The sequence below is a fragment of the Euprymna scolopes genome, chromosome 15 (genome assembly GCF_053919585.1).
Source record: "Euprymna scolopes isolate OS-2025 chromosome 15, ASM5391958v1, whole genome shotgun sequence".
Classification (NCBI taxonomy): domain Eukaryota; kingdom Metazoa; phylum Mollusca; class Cephalopoda; order Sepiida; family Sepiolidae; genus Euprymna; species Euprymna scolopes.
The window spans coordinates 76,859,016-76,867,141 of record NC_136496.1 but is presented as its reverse complement, the minus strand read 5'-3'; the positions used below and the strand labels follow the sequence as shown (position 1 = coordinate 76,867,141).

The following is an 8,126-nucleotide window of genomic DNA, read 5'->3' as shown; positions in this document are numbered from 1 at the left end:
TGATCGCGTTCTTCAAGCACCAATTAAAGGTCAAGATCACATATAATAGAAAAAGATTACATCCCGTAGCCTTTGACAGAAGATGGATCAGAGTAGTGAGCTTGTGTGTATGTAGAAGTGCCAAGTTAGAGTATGTGTTCCTCGCTTGAACATGGCACGCACGGTTCCAGGTTCTGTTGAATCAGAGATCCCTTGAGGTAAGGCCTTTGTTTCGTTTAAGTTCTTAGCTAATCAAGTAAATGCCCCCACCTCTCCTGATAGGAAATCTTCTAGATGCCTACTTCCCAAATTTTCTTTTCGTCCCTGGCCACCTCACTAATTGATTCCATCTTGGAGTGACATAACTCTCCTCAACTCCTCCACCTCTATTTTTTTCTCCCCACCCCACCCCTGTCTAGAATTCAGCCTCATTTAGAGATCGACTGGCTTGTTTTCAGACTCCATCAAGCCAGAAAACAGTGGGCAGTCTATCATCTAGAAAGGGTTAGGAGGGCTTTACTAACACTTGTTTTTTGAACTTTTTTCCTCATCCCACGGTAATGAAATTTTCTACGGAATAAAAATGGTTTTTATAAAATTTTATTTTTTTACGTATGTATATATGATTTGATTTGGGAATTTTTCATAGGATGATCCCTGGTGTGACTGTGGTATTCTTGCGACTTAGAACTTTAGCTAGGTCAACAAAAATACAGCAACAAGGATGACCAGAGACCCCCATTCCCATTTTTTGATTGGCCTTGTGCCTGATTTTGTTTTGTCAATATATTTCTTGTCAAAATAAAATATATAAATTAACCCCCTTCTGAACATAGGGATTTTTATCTCCCCCCCCCCCAAGCAACAGAGACGATGTCATTCCTGTAATGATCCGGTCTCTGTTGATTTTGTGGTGGGACTTTAGTTCTGGGCAGTTATAGGAGATCTACCTTCCTAGGCTTTGCCTTCTCTCTTTGAGAAGGAGTTAGTTAGCTAATCGCCTGAGGCGCCCTTATTGAGGAATGCTTACGGGGCTGCCTAGGCACTTTTTGCAGGTCGGAATGTCCCTCTGGGGCACTGACTTCTCAATCTCACTTCTTGCAGGGAGAGAGAACTAAAAACCCTTCTGAACATTCTTTGGCTTTTCAAGTAGGAGCAAAGTGTAGTATCTGTTCTCTGATGCTACACTTAGTCTGTTCTGTACTTTGTCAGTGAAGAAGAAATCCTTCTAGACTAAGCCGATTTTCATTTTTGTTCTAAACCAGAGTGCTCCTTTTTGGGGAGTTGGATTTTCCTCACATTAAAAACCTACCTTGTGTCTAACTTTGCACTCGTTGTAAGGCAAGTAAATAAATAAGAACTAACTTTTCTGAAAGGGCGAGAAGGGAAAGTTTGGAAAAGTGGACCTCCTAGAATTGCACAGGACTACAATTCTGAGAGAGAACTAACTGGCCATCTTGAAAAAACGACAGACTGCCGGTTTGAATTCTAATCCCGAAGGGCTGGCCGATCTATGAGTAGATCTCTCTAATGCCCCATTTTGCACCCTCAAAAGCAGTGCCTTTTAGCTGTCCCCGCCCCTTCTCTCTCTATCTTGTTCTAATGTTAAAATCACTCTCCCCCTCCTTCGTCCACGCACCTAACGTAAGTGGAAGGAGAGAGGAGGACGAAACAAACACATTGGTTACTCCCTTCCTTTCTCTCCCCCTCTCTCTCGTTGAAATCCTACCACCACCTGAACTGCTGCTGTAGCCTTTTCTGTCCCACACAAGAAGTCACGAAGAAAAGATTAGCTGTTTTTTTTTTTTTCACTGCAGTCTAGTCGAGTCCTCGACGTTTTCACATTTAAAAAAAAAAATTATTATCAAATCCAACAACACAGTAAGACGGATCGTATTTACTTCGTAATAATTCTTACAAATACCATTAGGAAGGACCCCCCCCCACAAACACAAGTACAAAAAAGGACAACGGAAACTTCTTGTTTAAAAACAGGTGAGAAATGCCAAGACATTATTTTTTTATTGTGCTCACAGCTGAACGAGGTATTTGCCTTTAAAAAAAAAACTTAATCCACCTCTCTTTGATTCAGAAGGCTTCTTTGCGCTCACAGTGGAATACTTTTTCTTTAAATAGAAATTATATATATATATATATATATATATATATATATATATATATATATATATATATATATATAATATATATATATATAATATATTTATTTTCACGTAATACCCGCAACAAAAGTAGGTCTACGCCTAATGTTTACCATTATTTATATATATATATATATATATATATATATATATATATATATATATATATATATATATGATCGTAAACAATAATAGATGTAGACTTACTTTTGCTGCTGATATTACGCAAAAATAAATAAACAAAACAAATCTACTTATATATATATATATATATATATATATATATATATATATATATATATATATATTATACTATACGTAATGCCTCCAAAGTAATATATTTAAATAATCTCAACTGTTTGAAACAATTCCAGTATAGGCCCAACATTTATTTCAATACAACTATTTTCAAACATTGTTGGTTGATGGAGGTTAAAAAATATTTTAATCGATGAAAAAAAAAAGAAAGACAAAAATCATGTTATCATTGTTATTTTATTTTATTTACATAACATTGTTTATAAAAAACGTAATAAATAAATAAATAAAAAAAAAACGTACATAATTCGATTATAATTCGTTACACTTTGTGGACATGTGCGCGCTTTTTATCCGTAATTGTAATATAAACTTAAATGAAAATATTTCTTTTGATCACGTTGTTGTTATCGTCGTTTTCTTCTTATATTTATAAGATTTGTTGAAAAAAAAAAAAAAAAAACTTTTTTAAAAAGAAAAAAAGGTACTTGTGCAGATTACGAAACGTGCTGAAATAACAACATTATTTTAAAAGCCATTCGTAATTATTGTTGGGGCTTTGTTAACTCTTCTGTACTTTCATCTAACAATTTAATAAATTCGATAACGTGAAAATTGAATTTAACTTGAAAGTCCTACCGAAATAAATAAAAACACGTCTGTAAACTGCACAAATACCAACAAAAACAAAACATTTATCATTTTTCATCGAATTATAACAATAATTTTGACCCATATTTTTTTTTTTACATCTTTGTTTAGGGAGAATTCGGTACTAGTGCAGTGCACTTATTGATCCGAGCTGAAATAATGTTATTATTTAGAAAACCATTCTAAACATGGAAAGAGTGTTTTGTACCTATTCTGTACTTTAACCTTACAATTTAATAAAAACTGATATCATAAAACTTTAATTAAACTTGAAAAAACTATTTAAAAAAATAGTGCGGATCCGGATCGGTTAAGTGCACTAGCACCGAGAATTCTCAGTTTTTAATAAACTTAAACGAATGTATTTTCTTTGCTTTTAATAAATAATAATAATGAACGTGCTATCTTTGTTTACGTTACTGTCTAAAGAAATATGGCTACTTTACTCAGATCCGATATTTACGGAACCTAAAATGCTTATAGCCCGTATTATTTTTACGCAAATAAATCATAAACGTGTGAATAGTAAAATAGTTTATGGAAACTTTTCAATAAATGTTTTTACAATTATATTGTGATAAATTTTTATACAGTAAATGTTTTTGTTTTCGTTTCCCATTTTCAGTAATTTATTCATTTTTTTTTCCATAGTTCTTTCCGGAAGTTTAATTTTTAATTTTTTTTATTTCATGCTTCGACCATAGTTTAAAATAATGGTGTCTCCCTTACATTTGCACAGCAGGTGCGTGAAATAAAATGGCGTCTCTAATTTCGGCAATAAAGTGTAGAAGCACCAAAATCTAACCCAGTAAAAGATGTTCGTTTCCTTTTGAGTAAGGGCAGATACGATACACAATATCTCGTTGTTCGGGTTGAAATCAAATTGTATCTATTTTCTCCTCGATCAGTAAAGGAGAAATCCTTCTAGACTGATACAGTTTTATTTTGTCTTAATCCAAAACGCCCATTTTGAAGAACTGTATTCTCCCTCGCTTTGCAAACCGATATTGTGTTTGTGTCCTCGTGAGGAGGCAATTAAATAGGGACGGACCTGCGCTTGTACGCAACTTTCGCAAATATTGAATTATTTTTTTTTTAGGATAGCTTTGGTATCGATTTTAGTTTACATCGACTGCAGAGCAATAAAAAAATGTGTGAAACAATTTTCGATGCTTATTCAAATTGGTACTTATGGCGGCAATTAAAAGTAAAGAAAATACAAAAAAGTTTATATGATGGGCGTAAACACGTTACAGAACGAAGATGTCATATTCCAAAAAATACTTTAATCGATCAAGTAGGTTTTTTTGTTTTGTTTTTTTTTTAAATCAAAATTTACGATTCTTAGTGATTTACTAATAAACTGTATTGAACATAAGGCCGATTTTGACTTCGACACTTCGATTTGAGTTTTCTCCCCTTTATTTATTTCATCGATTTCATCATGCCCAATGAAAAACGCTTAAGTTGTAAAATTTTATTTTCTTGAAAACAAAAAAAAAAACAAAGACAAAACAACCAAAAAAGCCTACTTAATCAAATTACGTAATTTTTGGAATATGACATTTTCGTCCTCCTGTAACGAGTACGTAGTCATACAGACGTTTCTGTATTTTCTTTACTTTTAATTGTCACAATAAGTGCCAATTTGAATAAGCACTCGATTTTCTATTGAAATCATCATAGAATTGACAAAAATAAGTGTAATTGAATAAAAAATGCAGTAGTCAACAAAGCATGAAAATATGATGGTTTTATGCAATAAGTTGTATATAAATACGGTTCTTGTTTAGAATTCGACTTAATAAAAATACAGAAAATCCTTATGATGTATATATCCATCACGAAACGAAGGTGTGATATTCCAAAAATCACGTAAATTGATTAAGTAGTTTTTTTTTTTTTCCTTTTTTCATAAAGAAAATAAAATTTCACAACAAGCGCCAGGGGGAAGCCAGGAGGAGCAGCTATGATTTTAAAAATGTGTTAAAATTCAAGGGCGCACAACTCCGTCGAACTATAGAGATCAAAATTGCTACAATTTACTCTTAAAATCGGGGGAAAAATTCTATATATAGAAGAACCTACTTGATCAATTTACGTGATTTTTGGAATATGACATCTTCGTTTCGTGATGAGTATGCCATAAAGATTTTTCTGTATATTCTTTTAATTAAGTGATATTTTTAGGGTTTCCCTATGTAATAACTTATTTATTTTTTTTATTTTGGAACTAATTGGATGGCTAAGTTGTACTGTACTCGCACTTGAGCAGTAAGCTACAAGATCTCTCTCTTGTATACATATACAGTCTTGGAAGTTTCTTTAAAAACTATTTTAAAAAAATTTCCTTCGTTGGAAAATTATTTTGTCAGTAAGTCAATCAATTTCCTGCATCGCTGAATAAATAGCTTTACTTACATGAACAAAGAATAGTACCAATGTTTGTAGAGGGACCATCAGTTGTTTAACATGAAACCTTAAAAAAGGGCTCCTTCAGACTTTAACAGACTATGGATACCCACAAAGGGGGGGCCTGCGCATGAAATTTTCATGGCAGAAGGTGTGCAATCTCCAACCACACATCTCCTTAGTCGACATTGTTAAATAATAGTGGAAAGTGAAGTGTATGTGCAAGATGAATGGAAACAAATGCCGAGGTAAGCGGAGAGAACATACAACACCTAGAATTCCCAAATGGTCACCCATCTGGTACTAACTGGGCTCAACATTGCTTAACTTCGGTGATCTGACAAGAACTGTATGTCAACGCGATTATGCCGAAACATTAAAAATATAACAAATTAACATATTAAATCATAGTTCTCCAGCAGTGTCGATCAAACACCACCTCTCTCAAAACACATGAACAAAAATATTTTTGATACTGGATCTAATTTTTTTCCTCCAAAAAAATTAGGCTAACCAGTTTATTTATATTTATATAAAGTATTTCTTACCTGTGCCATCCATCCCTTTCTCCACAAGTTAATGTGCCTATTAATTACAAATTACTGTTTTTATATAGTGTTTGGTTGAACCCATTCTACTAATTATCACCCTCCCCTTTCTTTGTTATTTGTATCATTTTTATATATTTACATTCTTATTTTCTCTTACCATCTCTATAATTATTAGTTATTAAAAATATATATAAGAAATATATAAAAAATATGTATAAAATTAAAAAATAATATAAATATATACATTTTTTTTTTATTAGTCTCTTGCAATCACTGTATTAGTTTTCTTCCAAGAATTCGTACTAGTCCTAGTATTATTTCAGGATTATCAGCTGTTTACCACGAAACACTGCTTTGGGAGATTTAAAAACAAAACATTATATTAAATCATGGCAATGTTGATTAAACATCACCTTCCTTTAAAAAAAAAAAAAAAAAAAAATCACATCTAGATATTTTTTTTGCTCCAGATTAATTTGGTTAACCTATTCATGTTATTAAAAAAATGTCTTACCTACTTGTGTGCTTCGTCTTTGTCCCCCACCAAAAGAAAGTATTTATTAAAACAACTGCTGTGTTTTATTCGGATGAATTCATCATACTATTTATCAGTCCCCCGACCCCTTTTTGGTTATAATTATTTTTTGATATATTTACATTATTATTTACTTATATCCATTATAGTTTATTTAAAAATATATAAAACTAAAAAAAACAAAAAAAACGTATATATATATATATATATATATATATATATATATATATATATATATAGATCATGTCATATGCTACTGGTACCATGTAATCCAGTACTACCTGCCTCATGGTCGGGTTACCGGCGACTAAACTGGTTCCCCCCACCAGATTTGTTTGGTGAGGAGGGCGGCTAGTCTCCCTGAAGGATTAAAAACAAGACCTTCCAAAGGGCGAATGAACCCTTTTTCTGGGTCAATGGCCAACTAGCACCGTGTATATTTGTGTGTGTGTGTATATGTGTATTGGGGTGAAAGAGGGCTCCCGTAAGCCGTGGTGAAGGCAACCTTTCTAGGAGAAGCAAATCTCTGATTTAAAAAAGCCATAAAGCGGAAGACCAGTACCCGCATTAAGCTGGTCTGCAGTTTAACTTGTTGCTGGCTATCTTGCTCTTGCTTGTTGCTGGATCTCAACATTTTGAACCGAGAGAGAGAAACTTAGCTGTCGTACAAAGCTAAGTCTCTGTAACATCATCTTTGTATAGATACTCCCTCAGGCATTTGTCTATTCAAATGGTCCTGTGGCGATGGAAGTCCTTTTTGGGCTCGCGGACTTTAAGTGTCTGAGGAAGTGGCACGTTGCAATCATCATCATATATATATATATATATATATATATATATATATATATATATATATATATATATATATATACTAGATTTTTGTTTATATATCTATTCATAAAGCTCAATGTGCGTGTGTGTCTGTACACGAATAGGCACCTACATGGTTTACTATTATACTAAACTGACCACATACAATGATAAGAGTTACCAAGGAACAAAAATGGGTATGATAAAGTCACCTCCCCCCACACACAGAGCTGCCAAATTTGGGAAGGGGAAGGTTTTGATGAGTTACACTGCTCACCCTCACTAACAAGGATGGGGCCCAAGAGGGGGGGTCACTTATGACTGGAAACCCTGTATATGCTCACACTATTTGATTTATATTCGTAGAGTTACCAAATATGTCAGGATAACCCACCATGTAGGTGTCACTTATAAATGGGAACCCTATGCACATTCACACCGTTTGATGTAGAGCTACCAAACTTGCTATGATAACCCCCACCATGGAAGGGAGAGATTTTCATGAGTTGCATCGCTCATTCACACCAAGGGAGGTGGGACCCCATTGGGGTTATTCATAATGGGGAACCCTAATTAGTGTTCATATGTTGGTGTCAATAAATATTCGCCCTACTGCTCTCTCATGTTTGTTTAAGGGGGGTTGTTTTGTTTTGCTTTTGATATCCCCAAAGTTTGAAGCTATCTTTTTACGCGTTCGCGCCTGGTCCACAAAGTATGGAAATAAAAAATTTAAAAATTAAAAAAAAAAATGTTACAAGTGTTTTTGATATA

General features: G+C 33.4%; 1 protein-coding gene across 8 annotated transcripts in view; it reads left to right on the top strand.

Moving 5' to 3' along the window:
- The first annotated feature begins 1,608 nt into the window (after positions 1-1,608).
- LOC145293910 (uncharacterized) overlaps positions 1,609-8,126 on the top strand; it is a 192,060-nt gene continuing 185,542 nt past the window's right edge. Inside the window, exon 1 of one of the 8 annotated variants that reach the window (XM_080140724.1) lies at positions 1,609-1,974. The gene's annotated coding sequence lies outside the window, so the exon portion shown is untranslated. The remainder of the gene's footprint in view (positions 1,975-8,126) is intronic. The other 7 variants (XM_080140721.1, XM_080140720.1, XM_080140719.1 and 4 more) reach the window with 7 other exon arrangements.